Source organism: Sciurus vulgaris (genome assembly GCF_902686455.1).
Source record: "Sciurus vulgaris genome assembly, chromosome: 15".
Classification (NCBI taxonomy): Eukaryota; Metazoa; Chordata; class Mammalia; order Rodentia; family Sciuridae; genus Sciurus; species Sciurus vulgaris.
Window position 1 is genome coordinate 43582450 of NC_136476.1, and position 16317 is coordinate 43598766.

Below are 16317 nucleotides of genomic sequence, written 5' to 3' on the forward strand. Positions count from 1 at the left end.
TTAGGCTAGTTCCTCCCATTGCTTATTTGCATTGTTGTTTTTCATCTCTTCCTCATGGAATATTTTGCTGAGAATGTTCTGTAATGCCGGCTTTCTTTTTGTAAATTCTTTTAGCTTTTGTTTGTCATGGAAGGATTTTATTTTGTCATCAAATCTGAAAGTAATTTTTGCTGGGTATAAGATTCTTGGTTGTATCTGTTTTCTTTCAGGGCTTGGTAAATATTGTTTCAGGCCCTTCTAGCTTTTAGGGTCTGGATTGACAGATCTGCTGGTATTCTTATTGGTTTCCCCCTGAATGTAATTTGATTCTTTTCTCTCGCGGCCTTTAAAATTCTGTCTTTATTTTGTATGTTAGGTATTTTCATAATAATGTGACTTGGTGTGGGTCTGTTGTAATTTTGTATATTTGGAGTCCTATAAGCCTCTTGTACCTGGTTTTCCATTTCATTCTTCAGATTTGGGAAATTTTCTGATATTATTTTATTGAATAGATTGTTCATTCCTTTTGGTTTTTTTTCTCTAAGCCTTCCTCAATCCCAATAATTCTTAAATTTGGCCTTTTCATGATATTTCATAATTCTTGTAGATTCTGTTCATGATTTCTTTCCATCTTCTCTGGTCAATTTTGTTTTCAAGATTAAATATTTTATCTTCTATGTCTGAGGTTCTGTCTTCCAGGTGTTCTATCCTATTGGTTATGCTTTCTATGGAGTTTTTAACTTGGTTTATTGTTTCCTTCATTTCAAAGATTCCTGTTTGTTTGTTTTTTTTTTTTTTTTTTCAGTATCTCTAACTCTTTATTGAAATGATCTTTTGCTTCCCGTATTTGCTCTTTTAACTGTTGATTGGTGCGATCATTTAATGCCTACATTTGCTCTTTCATCTCTTCCTTCAATGCCTGCATTTGCTCTTTCATCTCTTCATTTGCTTCCCTGATTGTTTTAATTATGTACATTCTGAACTCCCTTTCTGACATTTTTTCTGCTGTGCTATCATTGGGTTTTATTGATATAGTATCTAGGTTTGTTTGGGACGTTTTCTTCCCTTATTTTCTCATATTGGTCAGATATCAATGGGACTCTGAGATAGTGCAGATTTCCTCTATTGGCTTGTAGTGTCCCTGTAGATTTCCAGTGTATCACCTCCCAGCCTTCAGTAGCCTGAAGTCTTGGAGGAACTGATAATGCAGTGCTTCCGAAGAAAGCTGCCCCTAGCTGGCTACTGGGTCCAGGGCTGGGGACTGGGTCTGCATTGAAATCCTCTCACTGGGAAGTCCTGCTCCTAGAAGTTGGCTATAGACAGGTCCTGCCCCCACCTGAGGGATCCAGGCTGCTGGGGGAAAGCCTCTCCCAGTTCTGCCTTGGTCTCAGAATCTGCCTGCAGACTGGGCCCTGCTGCCGGGTTCAGGGCTTGGGGTTGGCTCTCTGCGGAAAAGCTCTCAATTTGCAGGCCTGCTTCAAGAAGCTGGCTGTGTACCCCGCCTGCTGCCAGAGGGAGCAGGGCTGCTTGGGGAAATCTCTTGCTGCCCTGTCCTGGTCCCAGAAGCCACCTGCGGGCCGGGGCCTGCTGCTGGGTCCTGGGCTTGGGGTTGGCTCTGTGGGGAAAAGCTCTCACTGGGCAGCCCTGCTCTGAGAACCTGGCTGTTGATCGGGCCTGCAGCTGGAGAGAGCAGGGCTGCGTGGGGAAGACTCTGGCTGCCCTGTCCTGCTCCGAGAAGCTGCCCCTGCCCAGACCTGCCACCTGGGCCGAGCTTCACCCAGTGGGAGAGACTCACCCTGTGGCTCTATGTTGGTCCGAGTCTCTCAAAACCTCCCCTTCTTGAATCCTGAGTTCTGGAACGATGGGGGAAGCAGTCACCCTCTAGTCCGCCATCTTGGATCTCTAAAAAAATCCTTTTCTTAAATAATATTTATAGTGGTTTTATATAAAAGGCTTTTTAATTTCAACCTTTCAGTACAACAAACATTTGTTAAAGTTTCACCTTGGTCCAAGTCCATTTGTTTATGACACACAAGGATAAGAATACAAGTTCGGTTTTTTTCTATTAATATATTCATGTTAGAAATATCACAAAATAATTTTTATACATATTTTAATCATGAAAATAAATTTAATGGAATTCATTTCTTTTTTTATTATCTACTTGCATTTGAACTCTTTCTGTGGGTCATACATATGCTCAAAATATATCACTGCAATTCTATTTTTGAACACTGCAGGTAACACATTTATGCAGAATTAACATGAATGAGCTATTTTGTGGCATATGTTCAGAGCAATGTGGCTGTCCTCCAGGGTGAAAATGTCAACACAGCTTAGCAACTTTTTGGAAAAACAAAAAGTGAACTTTTATTGTTTCTAGGCAGACATAAATATCCTAGGCAGTATCATGACAGACTGATTAATGTACTTAGAAAATAGGAGAGAAAATAGATCACTTTTATCATTTGGCCAGTCTTGAACATTCTTTCTTAATTTTCTGGCTGTGCCAAGACATTATTTTTTTTTTTTTTAGATTGAAGAATCAATGCTGTTATTCATTGTTATAACTGTGCATAAAAGAAAATGGTATTGAGATGATGAGGTGTTCTAAGTTATAAATACGAGATGGTTCTCTGTTCAATAGCAGAAGCTTCTTAAGTAGTTTCATATGCATGTTAAAAATCACATAAATTTATTTGTAAATTTATTTCATGTTAAAAATCACATAAATTTATCTGTAAACATATATACACATATATGAACATATATGGGTATACATATAATTAAATAAATACATTAAAATGCATATAGCACAATAAAATATAAATGTATACACATATACATATTTATTTACACATATACACAATTCCTATCTAACCAATGTTTCATCACAATACAAAAATCTTTTCTAAGTGTCAACAGATATTTGCATTTTCATTTATAATACATTATCTATTCCTCTCTGATTTGATGCATGCATGTTTAAAGAAACAGACTTAATTTTCCTTATTTGAATATGGCTCTTCTTTAAAAAAGTTTATTCTTCGTTAAAGTTAAAATGAATTTCATCCAATTCTAATTTTTAGTCTACGATATTGAATGTATCTTGCTTAGTCTTCCATTCTTTATTTTCAATATGAAATGTTTTCTTTCCCAAAATAAAAATTTATTTTCCACATGAGCATACTTTTAAGAAATCACAGGTAGTAGAACCTACACATTTCTTTAAAATGGGGAATTCACAAAATTATGCTTCCAAAGTTTAAAACTATCATGATTCATGACTGAAATTTGGATTAGATGGGCAGAAAAATTACCATCTGTTTAAAAAGTTAAGACTAACATAGGGAAGCCAGTTTTCACTATTACCAAATACTAAATTTTTGTTTACAAAAACATGAATTATTTTCTTCTTGAATATACTGTTCCTGGGATAGCAATAATTATTTAGCAAATTGGTGAAGCAAAAGTAATACTTCTTTGCTAAATTTAGTTAGCAATGTTAATGATCTCTCACTTCTCTCTTAATAATAACATGCAAGTATATTTTGTTCCCAATTCAGAAATAACACCTGTCCAAAAGTTACTTATGTAAAACAGGAATCCACATATTAGAAACAGGTCTCAAAAGAGCCCTGAGACCCTCATAAAGGCAAGAGATTGAAGGAACAGAGAGACAGGACACAGAAGAGAAGAGCATTCAGATCTAGTTGACAGAATAAGACAACACATACAGCACATGACTCCCCAGTCAGGGAAAACCAACCTATCTTTGGCATAGAACCAGAGATGAATGAAGCCAGCAGCACATTTTGTTTGGCACAGGTCTCAAAGTGTGACTCCAAAAAGCCAGACACTTGGCAGAATGAAACCCCAAACATCCGGAAGACTAATTTTTCTTTTATATCTTGTAGTAAGAAAATCATCCCCCATGTATAGGAGGCAGTCTATTCATGTACATCACATTTTAATCTTCAAGTTTAACATTGTCCCTCTCTATTTTGATGACAAAGGCCAACAACTTCCAACATTTGCTGAATCTGTGTGCGTGTGTGTGTGTGTGTGTGTGTGTGTGTGTCTGTCTGTCTGTCTGTCTATATCCAGAAGCACACTCTGAGGGCCTGGGAAATCACATGATAAAATTTATATCTCATCAGTGTGCAAAAGTGTCAAAGAACAATGGGCACTCAAGTACACAACCCTTGAGAGTGTTTTCACTGGACAAATCTGAAATTATTTGAACATTAAAATGATTTTAAAGCATTTTTACCTTTTTATAAGAATGTTAATCTCTGAGGCTGCAGTACTGTGGGTAAATAAAAAACTGGGGAAGATTAAAAAACTTCTCCTGACAGTGGAATACATCCTAATAGATGTAAAAAGATTGACCAAATTAGAAAAATCACCATTTGAAAGTCATAATGGTAACAACTGATTCAAGCAATACTAATCAATAGATAGTAAATTATGGGTAACATGATACTTATTAAAACATGAGGAAAAATAGTAAAAATTTAAAAACTTGGTACCACTTTAACCAAGTGACAAAGTTAAGATCAGTCATGGGACAAATCAACATCCTGATATTTTGACATGAAATACTGAGGGTAACACAACATCACTTATAATGTAGAAATGAAGAAGTAGTATGCAAGTCCAAGTTGAGGTACATTCTGTAAAATAGCTGCTCTGTACCTTTAAAAAAAATCAAAATCATGAATGACAAAGGAGAAAAGAATTGTTCCAAAATTAAAAGAACTAAAATGCATGACAACTAAATGTCACATGTAATCCTGGGCCAGGCATTCTCCTTTGTTTTAAAATGATATTAAACTGGATAAATTAAAATAATAGGTCTGTAGGAAAGCTAATAGCACCATAACAAGCTTAAGATCCTCTTTAGATTATATGATTATATTGTGATTTGGTAAAAAATGTCTTCATTCTTCAGGAAATGCATATTGTTTGAAATATTTAGGGTGAATGACTGCAGCTTTCCTCAGTTCTCAATAGTGATAAGATAATAACATTCATACACATGAACACACCCAGTCATGCATGTATTTCAAGATAAAGAGAAAATGATAATGAAAATGTGGTAAGACTTTAATATTTAGTAAATCTTGATGAAGATGGTGTTATAATTCTTTGGAGTACTTTTGCAAGCTTTCTATAAATCTGAAATGATTTCTAACTTATTAAAATGTACCTTACTGAAATTCTTCTTTTATATTCAATTTTTCAACATATTCTTTCTGCTTCTCTTTCTAATAGATCTAGACTTTTTCCATTTGCCTCTTGCACCACCCATGTTACTGTGGTTAAGTCCACCATCTCCTTTACTTGGGATATTTCAATAGTCTTATTGCAGTATTTCTACACCAACTCCTTCCTATTTTCAGTCCACTCTCAACAAGAACCATCAGTTATTCAGCCAAAGCGTGCAGCAGGTGATGTCATCCACCTGTTCAAACTGTGTTAGGTAAAAGTAAAATTTCTCACTACAATCATGGTAACATATCCATACTGGAACAATTGAGTGAAAACAGTGTTATTAATAATCACATCAGAAAACAGGCATAAACCTAGGTGTATAGTAACCTCAATTATAATATTCTATTACAAAATCCCATTACTTTTCTGATCTACCAATATTACCTTCCTCTAATATACTAATATTGTTAAATCAGCCTTTCTGTTCCTCTTTGGTCCAACCAATAATCCACCACCCCAGGTATTTGCAGAGATTGCTTCTCCCTAGCTGGGTACTCTATGCACAAATGTTTTTATGGTTTATTCCCTTATTCCCTTGAAGTCTATATCCTAATTTACTTTACCATTGATATGTTTTCAGCCATACTCTCTAAAATTTCAATATTTTCTTTCCAATGTACATATTTTCCTTCTCTAACTTCTTGGTAACATTTATCAGAATATAATAGAATAAATATTTTAATGATTGTGTTTATTATCTATATTCCATATTAGAATATAAGACAGTGGAGGGAAGGTAATTTTGTTCATTGAATATGGTCATATATCCATACATTCTACAATAATACTGAGTACCTAGTAGGCAATCAGGAAATAATTCCTGAATGAATCCAAGAATGGGATTTTATCATTGCAACTTCAATGGAAAATGTTAAATGTATCAAATAAAATAAATTATCAAATGTAAAAGTATTTTCTGAATTATATACACAGGCAGCTAAATTCTTTACTATAATGTGTATTTTTATTTGTAGCAATATAAATAGTTATATAAAATGATTGTTTATATTTGAGCATTTTTAATGACTATATAATCTTTTTAAAAAATTTTTATTAGTTCTTTTTAGTTATACATGACAGTAGAGTATATTTTGACCTATTATATGTACATGGAGTATAATTTCCCATTCTTGTACTTGTATACAATGTGAAGTTACACTGATCATGTATTCATATATGAATTTGAAAAGTTATATCTGATTCATTCTACTGTCTTTTCTTTTCCAATCCCCTGTCCCTTCCCTTCATTCCCCTTTTTCTAATTCAATGAACTTCTATTCTTCCTCACTTCCCTTATTGTGTGTTAGCATCCACATATCAGAGAGAACATTTGACAATTTTTTGGGGCAGTTGGCTTATTTCACTTATCATGATAGTCTCCATTTTCATCCATTTACTGGAAATTGCCATAATATCATTCTTTATGGCTTCTTAATATTCCATTGTGTATATATACACCACATTTTCTTAATCCTTTCATCTATTGAAGGGCATCTAAGTTGGTTCCATAGATTAGCTATTGTGAATTGAGCTGCTATGAACATTGATGTGTCTACATCACTATAGTATGCTGATTTTAAGTCTTTTGGGTATATGCTGAGGGGTGGAATAACTGGGTCAAATGGTGGTTCTATTTCCAGATTTTTGATGAATCTTCATACTGCTTTCCAGAGTGGTTGAACCAATTTGCAGTCCCACCAGCAATGCATGAGTTAACATTTTTCCCCAAATCCTTGCCAACATTTATTGTTACTTATATTCTTGATAATTGCCATTCTGATTAGAGTGAGATGGAATCTCAGTGTAATTTTAACTTGCATTATTTTAATTGCTACAGACATTGAACATTTTTTCATATATATATATATATATGTATATATATATATATATACCTATTATATTTGCTCTGTGAGGTGTCTGTTCAGTTCTTAGTCCATTAATTGATTGACTTATTTGTGTTTTTTTTTTTTAATGTCCTCCTCGTTCAGTTTAGGTAATTCATATGTCTCTAGAAACTTGTTGATGTCTTCGAGGTTTTCTGTTTTGTTCGAGTATAGATTTTCAAAATAGCTTCTAATTACGTTTTGTATTTCACTCGTGTCTATTGCGATATTTCCTTGTTCATTCTGAATTTTAGTAATTTGAGTTTTCTCCCTCTTTCTCTTTGTTAGTGTGGCTAAGGGCTTAACAATTTTGTTTATTTTTTCAAAGAACCAACTCCATTTTGTTAATTTTTCTGATTGTTTCCTTTGTTTCAATTTTGTTGATTTCGGCTCTGATTTTAACTCTTTCCTGTCTTCTACTTTTGGTGTTGGTCTACTCTTCTTTTTCTATGGCTTTGGGCTGTAGTGTTAAATCGTTTATTTGTTGATTTCTACTTCTTTTGTTGAATGTGCCCCATGAAATAAATCTTCCTCTAAGTACTGCTTTCATAGTGTCCCAGAGATTTTGATATGATGTGTCTATGTTCTTGTTTACTTCTAAGAATTTTTTTATTTCCCTCCTGATGTCGTTTGTTATCCATTCATCATATAATAGCATATTATTTAATCTCCAGGTATTGGAGAAGTTTCTGTTTTTTATTCTGTCATTTATTTTTCATTTCAATCCATTATGATCTGATAGAGTACAAGGTAGTCTCTCTACCTTCTTGTATTTGCTAACAGTAGCTTTGTGGCATAAAACATGGTCTATTTTAGAGAAGGATCCATGTGCTGATGAGAAGAAAGTGTATTTGTTCTTTGTTGGATGGTATATTCTATATGTCTGTTAAGTTCAAATTGTTGATTGTGTTATTGAGATCTATGGTTTCTTTATTCAATTTTTGTTTGGAAGATCTATCCAGTGGTGAAAGAGGTGTGTTAAAACCACCTAGTATTATTGTTTTGTGGTCTATTTGATTTCTGGAATTGAGAAGGATTTGTTTGACGTACATGGATGAGCCAATGTTCAGGGCATAGATATTTATGATTGTTATGTCTTGCTGATTTATGCTTCCCTTAAGCAGTATGTAATGTCCTCCTTTATCCCTTCTGACTAGTTTTGGCTTGAAGTCCACATTATCTGAAATGAGGTTGGATACTCCAGCTTTTTTGCTGTGTTCGTGTGCATGGTATGTTTTTTCCCATCCTTTCACCTTTAGTCTGTGGATATGTCTTCCTATGAGATGAGTCTCTTGCAGGCAGCACATTGTTGGATTTTTCTTTTTAGCATAGATAGCTTTTACACTGTTAAGGTATATTCCTACTATCCCTAGTTTTCTAGTGTTCTGAACATGAATGGATGCTGTATTTTGTCAAATGCTTTTTGTGTATCTATTGAGATAATCATGTGATTCTTGTTTTAAGTCTGTTGGTGTGATAAATTACCTTTATTGATATACATATATTGAACCAATATTGCATCCCTGGGGTGAACCCCACTTGATCATGGTGCACTATCTTTTTAAATGTGTTTTTGTATGCAATTTGCCAGGATTTTATTAAGAATTTTTATAACTATCAGGGATATTGGTCTGAAATTTTCTTGATGTGTCTTTGTCTGGTTTTGGTATCAGGGTGATACTAGTCTCATAGAATGGGCTTGGGAGGGTTCACTCCTTATCTATTTCATGGAATAATTTAAGGAGGATTGATGTTAAATCTTTGAAGGTGTGGTATAACTCTGCTGAGAATGCATCTGGTCCTGGACTTTTCTCTATTGGTGAGTTTTTGATGACAGTTTCAAATTTATTTCTTGAAATTGATCTGTTTAAAATTTCTATGTCCTCCTGATTCAATTTGGGTAGGTCAGATGTCTCTAGAACGTTGTCAACGTCTTCAAGATTTTGTTAGAGTATAAATTTTCTAAATAGTTTCTCAGTATTCTCTGTATTTTAATAGTTCTGTATTGATATTTCCTTTTTCATCATGAATTTTAGTAATTTGAGTTTTGTCCCTCTCTTGGTTAGCTTGACTAAGGTTTCATCAGTGTTATTTAATTTTTCAAAGAACCAACTCTCATTTTGTCAATTTTTTGAATTGTTCCTTTTGTTTCAATTTCATTGATTTAAGCTCTGATTTTAATTATTTCCTCTCTTCCACTTTTGGTGTTGACCTGTTCTTTTTCTAGGGCTTTCAGATGTTAGGTTATTTATTTGGTGATTTTTTTATTCTGTTGATGAATGAGCTCAATGCAATGAACATTCCTCTTAGAACTCATTTTGTAGTGTCCCAGAGATTTCGATATGTTGTTTGTCACTATTCTCATTTACCTTTAAGTACTTTTTTAAAATTTCATCCCTAATTTCTTCTGCTAATCATTGGTCATTCAGTAGCATAGTTTTTAGTCTCTAAGTGTTAACGTAGCCTCTATTGTTTATTTTATTGTTGATTTCCAATTTCAACCCACTTTGATCTGATAAAATGCAAGGAATTGTCTTGACTTCTTTGCATTTGATAAAAGTTTCTCTGTGGTCTAACAAATGGTATCTTTAGAGCAGGATTCATGTGCTGCTGCGAAGAAAGTATATTCCATCATTGTTGGATTAAATATTCTATATATGTCTGTTAAGTCTAAATTATTAATTGTTCTTTTGTTGTTGTTGTTGTTCTATAGCTACTTTAGATTTTGTTTGGAGAATCTATCCAGTGGTGGGAAAGGTGTGCTAAAGTCATCCAGTATTACTGTGTTATGGTCTATTTGATTCTTGAAATTGAGAAGGGTTTGTTTTGTGTATGCAGATGATTTATTGTTAGGGACACAAATATTTAAGATTGTTATGTTTTGTGGATGTTCAGTTCCCTTAAGCCGTATGAAATGTCCTTCTTGTCCCTTCTGATTAACTTTGGCTTGAAGTTCATATTATCTTATATGACAATAGAAATCTCTCCTTGTTTCCAAGATCCATGTGAATGATATATTTTTTCCCTTCCTTTATCTTCAATCTGTGGATGTCTTTGCATATGATGTGAGTGTCTTGGAGACAGCATAATGTTGGGTGTTGTTTTCTAATCCAATCTGTCAAAATGTGTCTTTCAATTTATGAGTTTAGGTAATTTACATTAATGTTATTACTGAGAAAAGAGTTTTATTTCCTGTCATTTTGATTTATTTCTGGTTTACTTTGAATTAGTTTCTCCTTTGTCTGACTATTCTAGTGTAGTTCTTCTCTTTGCTGGTTTTCAAGTTTATTTTTTATTTCTTCTTCATAAAATAAAATACTTCATTGAGTATGTTTTGTGGCACAGGCTATCTAGTAGTGATTTTTTTTTACTTGTTTATCATGAAAGTCTTAAATTAATTTTCAATTCTGAAGCTTAATTTTTATGGGTTTAGTATTCTTGGCTGGACTCCATTTTTTTTCACAGTTTGGCATATATTATTCCAGTATATTCCACTATATTCCAAAATAAAATAGTCTGGTTTGAGAAATTAGCTGAGATCTGGATTGGTTTCCTGCTAAATGTGACCTGTCATTTTTCTCTGGCAGCCTTTAAAATTCTAACCTTGTTCTGTTGTGTTAGGCATTTTCATAATAATGTGCCTTAGAGTGGGTCTTTGCAATTTTGTATATTTGGAGTCCTGTAAGCCTCCTGTATTTTATTTTCCCTTTCATTCTTTAGTTTTGATAAATTTTCTGGTATTATTTCATTGAAAAGATTGTGCATTCCCTTGGTTTATATATCTGAGCCTTCAACTATCCCAATAAATCTTTCCATATTATCCCATATTACTTGGAAATTCTGTTGTCTCTTAAGATCTTTTCTCTATGGTCACCTTTATTTTCAAGATTATATGTTTTGTCTTCTTTGCCTGAAACTCTGTCTTCCAAGTGATCTAGTTTGTGGGAGATGCTTTCCATTGAATTTTTAAGTTGGTTTATTGATTCCTTCGTTTTGAGAATTTCTGCTGGATTTTTTTCCCCCAGAATCTCTTTATTGAAGTGTTCTTTCACTTCCTGTATTTTCTCTCTGATTTCTTCTTACATCATACATCACAGATCAGTTTTCCTATGTACACTCTAAACTCCTTCTCTGGCATTTCTTCCACTGTGGTGTCAATGGATTTTGTTATTGAGGTATCTTGTTTTGTTTGGGACAATTTGTTCCCTTACTTTTTCCTGTTGTTTATATGTCTACCCATCTAACTCTATAGATCTGAGGCAGTAGGGATTTTACCCTGTGGACACTATAGTGTCCCTGAAGTTTCCCAGTACCTCACTGTTTTGTGGGAGTCAAATAATAATAACAACCAAAGCAAATAATATACAGCATTAAATGAAATAGTTTCTGATACCACATCTATATTGTTGTCACAATAAACAGAAATGATATGATCATTTTATTTCCTAAAATAAAAACAACAAGTTTTCAAAAGGGTTTACAATTTTGAATGGTGAACAGGAAAAGAACAGAGTGATGTAGGATGATATATTTATGAGGGAGGAGGAGAAAAGATAGAAATAAAAAATTAAAGGAAGAGTGAAAGAGAACAATAGAGATTTGATATTAGCAGAAGAAAAGACAGAAAGAGAATCAGGGGAAATATATAGGTGAGAAAAAATACATAACTTTTTTAAATTAAAAATAAAAGTATACCAAACAAAACTAAAATCTACTAACCAAACATCCTAGTTTTCAAAAAACTGATCCATGAAAAATAACTGGTTTCAAAAACTGCTAGAAATGAGAAAAGGATAAACAAATATATGTATAAATGTCCATAAACTGTTAAGGTCATAATTAAACGGAGAAGAGAAAAAGAAAAAATCTTGATGGAAAGTTAAACAATTGTTTCCAAAGGAGATCAAAGATTCTCAGCTTCCCTTCTCAGCAGTGCTCAACAGTGGTAGGGTCATCTGGAGTGTGATGCTTGTTTCACCCTCAGGAGGGGGTTGCTAGAGTAAGAAAGGTAATTGCATAGTAGAATCCTGCAAGTGGAGTTTAAGCTTAGGTAGGCTCCAGGCTCTTCAATGTTCCAGTTGGTCTAGAAATTTCAAATCAGCGCAACTCCAGGGCCCAGCAATTGCTGGTCCATGCTTGAAGACTGCACCTGAGGGATCACCCCCAGGTTCCACTCATGTGGTCAAGGAAACAATTCATAGTCCACACCATGTTTCCTTGTCTTGGGTTCAGCCTCCAAATTTAATCTCTCCTGTCCCAGTCCTATAAAATTCATGCCCAGCTACTTCTTTCCCAAGCAGTCAGATTGGAGGGGAGGGGAAAGCCCTGTGGGTTTCCACCACCAGTTGTCCCTGTGTAAACCTCTCTCTACATTTGATTTTCTCCTGATGACTTGGGCACACTCTATGTCTTCCATTGTGGGTTTGCCAGAACTGTATTTCTGGCCAAACTCAGGTTTGCCAGGAATTGGCTTCCTCAGCTGCAGGTTCCATGCCACAGCTGCAAAATGGTTCCTTCCTCTGTCCTCCACACACAGCTGGAAGATTAAGGGGTTCCTTTCCCAAACAAGGATATTGTACAAAATGCTTTTCAAGTCGGTAGGGCAGTGTCTTTCATCTCCAAACTCTTTACCCAGACATGCTCAAGCCTCCTAAAAATGTGGATTTTTAAATTCTCTTATCTCTCCACTATGTTAGCAGAGGGACTGCTCTGACTGGTGAGACTCTGGCTGCAGTAGTGGCTGTGACATTGGGGATTTCTTCCTTATTTTGTTGTATCCAGTCTCCTGAGTTCCTGATTTGTCCTGTCCAGCATTAAATTCCAGTAAAGTCCCTTCCCCTTTTTTATTCACCTACCTTGTAGAAAAGCAGCTTATATTCTTTCTTGGTTTCATGATATGAAACAGGCAGGGAAATGACCTTCTCTCTTTCACCATTTTGAAACGCCCCCCTCTATATTAGACATTTAATAATAAAACATTAATAGTGCAACATTCAGTGATCCTTTATTCTCAGATTTGTTCAAATGGGTGTTATTTTATTGTTTTACTTGCATTTTGCTGATGAATGGTTAGGTCAAAATTTTTTTTTTGTTTTGCTTTCCTAAACATGTCTTCCTATATTTGATTGTTAGCTAATTATTTATTTTCTAAGAAGTCTTAAGAAATTGATCCAATGTGATTTCTCTTAAATATACCATTGTATATTCTTCTGTCATAAAGAATATGATATGCCCCAGATTTCAGGAAATAAAAAAAAAATGTTTAAGAGATTAAAAGTAAGCTTATTTTCCTAATTGTGGATTTGAAGTCAGCAACCTGGGTTTAAATTTCAGAACCGTTCTGACATCCTCTATGACTACATGGTCTTTCTATAAAATCTTCAAGCTTTAGGGCATCCTTCACATAGCTATAGAATGATGGAAGGAAATAGTAAATTTTAAGCACTTAGTATGATGCTGTTAGTAACTACATAGTAAGCTGTCCATTATTAAGGTAATGCATTATTGTTACATTTTATTTTTAATGGTCTTCATCTTTGTCCAATAATTTCTATATGCATACATTTTGCATTTTTGCAATGATGGAGTATATTCCATTTTATATCATGTGTTTTACTAAATGGTATATTATCAATAAGTTTAATGTTGCAACATTATATGCATAATTTTAATTTTAATGAAATGCATATTATTTCATCCAGTGAGGATATATAACTTAATTAAATAAGAGACTACTATTGGAAATTAATAAAAATACTTTTTAACATATAAATCTGATAGAGTGTACTGAGACAGGCCTGGTTATAAACTCACAGTGAGTATACAAATTCATAAAGCCATTTTTGAAAGCAAATTTGGAAAGATACCAAGACCTTAAAACATATTCAGCCACTTTGACCCAGAAATTCCATTTCTGGGAATCTCTCCTAAAGAAATTATCAGAAATGAGGACTAAGATTTATGTGCAGAGATTTTATCTTGTCATTATTCATGGCAGCAAATAACTGGAAGCCATCCAAATGTCCTGCAATGAATGATTTTATCATGCTGCATCCATAAAAATAAGGAGTAGGCCACCATTATAAAATTTACTTATGAAGAATTTTAAAGATATGGAAATAATTCTAAAAGGAAAACAGAACACATTTTATAGATATAAAATTAGAACAACTATATAAAATACACATATATGTAAGGAAATATTAGTAATGATTATCTCTGAGTAGAATGGTGATTTTTAGTTTTGTTTTTTAAAATTTCTACATCCACAATAAACATCTATCACTTTAATAATAAGGTAAAAAGCTAATTTTGCAGTCAATAAAACCAGTGTTTTACTAATGGTGACATGTATGTTTAGGTAAGGAGCTCTAAATGATTTGGCAAACTGTGATTGCCATTTCACACCAACGGCATGCCACCTTTGTTGATGAACATGATATCATTATCCCAAAGGCAGTGTAAGGCCATATCCAACTATTTTCAGCTGCTCTCAGCTCTATGGAAAGTTTCCAAATTGCACTGTTGTAAAAGGAGAATAGAGTTAAAGTCTTATGAAGTTACAGACTAATGAACAGTAGCAGCAGGTTCATCCACAATCCAATTACTTGGAAAGTAAATGTACCATATCTAGTTAGTGATATTGTTTAATATTTAATCCTGTGAAACCAAAGCATGGACATTAAAGTTCTATAGCAAACCCTAGAAGCATGAAAATAAAATATAAAAGTAGCAGATCTTAATATTTCTACAGAAAGGCAAAATCCTTTAAAATTGCCCTCACCCAGACTGCACATATGCTATTACAACAGGATAAATGGAAATGGATTCAGTCCTCATTTCTCCTTCTGTCAAAAATAATTAAAACTAGATTAAGGTTATTGTAGTCTCTACACTTTCTTCTGAGAATCTGCAATGCATGGTAGCCTATTTAAAAATGAGTGTTAGTTAAGGTCACAATTGTTTTGAATTTTAATTTATTAAAAGTCAGTCTCTAATTAAAAAAAAAATGAATGTTGACTCTTTTGACTCAGTATTGTAGGGATTATTAATTCTTACATTTCCTAAATTCTTATAGCTGGAGAAACTGAGGCCTTCAAGTTATTGTTTTAGTCTCACCAAGGACTCAGATAATTCCCACCTGGGAAGGACACACAGAAAACTCTATCACCATCAATGGTAGAACTTGGAACTATGAGTTCTGTTCTTAATTCACTTTTTGGTATGTAAACAGTGAGACTATGGAGAAATACCCTCTACACTCAGTTGTAGCTTAGGAATTCTTATTTACATATTCCCTAAAACTAGAGCTGTGTTTCAAAATCTGCTTGAACTTCAATTCCACTGAATTTCCTTAATGCCAGTTATTTTACTCAAACCCTTACTCCATACCTGGCCTTCATCTCTCCCTCATCTTTTCTTCTTTTAGGCACATTTCATGCATTCTAAAATGATGTCAGTAACACAGTATCAATCCAGATAAGCCAGAATGAGTTGTTAGGGTCCTCTGTAAAGACAAACATACCTGAATTTTGTGTCTCATTCATTATACTGACCCTCTTAATACTGATGTATACAAAAGCCAACTGCAAAACTGATTTTTGGGATCTTTTTATACCTTTAGTTCTAAATTGTTTTCCCAAACTTGACACCCTGTCACCTAATAGAATTCTTTTCTCAAGAATCCACTTCCATAACGCATAATGATTTACTTAAGAGTTGACACGTGTCCATTCTAATGGACTCTTTCCTTAGCACTTTTCAAATTTGAATTGCAGTAAGCATCATTTTGATTTTGATGGTGGAAATAGAATAATGTGAAACACAAAGCTGGTAACAGCTGTAGATATGGTGTGCTATTGTAGATAATGTTGGTGCTCCACCCACCTTGCCTTAGCAATTACTATTTCTGTGCATACCCAAAGTCCACATAGTAACACCTATGTCTTTTTTCCTATAGACTTCATTGATCAGGATGCCTCTGTGTACAAGTGTGAAAGCTGTGAGTAATTATTACTCCATGTGAACAAGTCTCCTTGAGGACTCGCAGGAGCTGGTGGATCTAAAGTCTTCATGCTCCAGGTGGAATAACATAAAGTAGCAGGATCTATACCATATTCTAGACCTCCAATTGAAGAATTTCCAGTGAAAATGGTAATGTAAAGTTTTTAAACTTTCT

At 34.0% G+C, this 16317-nt stretch overlaps 1 long non-coding RNA gene across 2 annotated transcripts in view; it reads left to right on the top strand.

Moving 5' to 3' along the window:
* The window catches only part of LOC306645832, a 296125-nt gene that overhangs the window by 278898 nt on the left and 910 nt on the right, over positions 1–16317 (top strand). For both annotated transcript variants that reach the window (XR_013759740.1, XR_013759741.1), the window contains exon 4: positions 16099–16220. This is a non-coding gene — a long non-coding RNA (uncharacterized lncRNA). The remainder of the gene's footprint in view (positions 1–16098; positions 16221–16317) is intronic.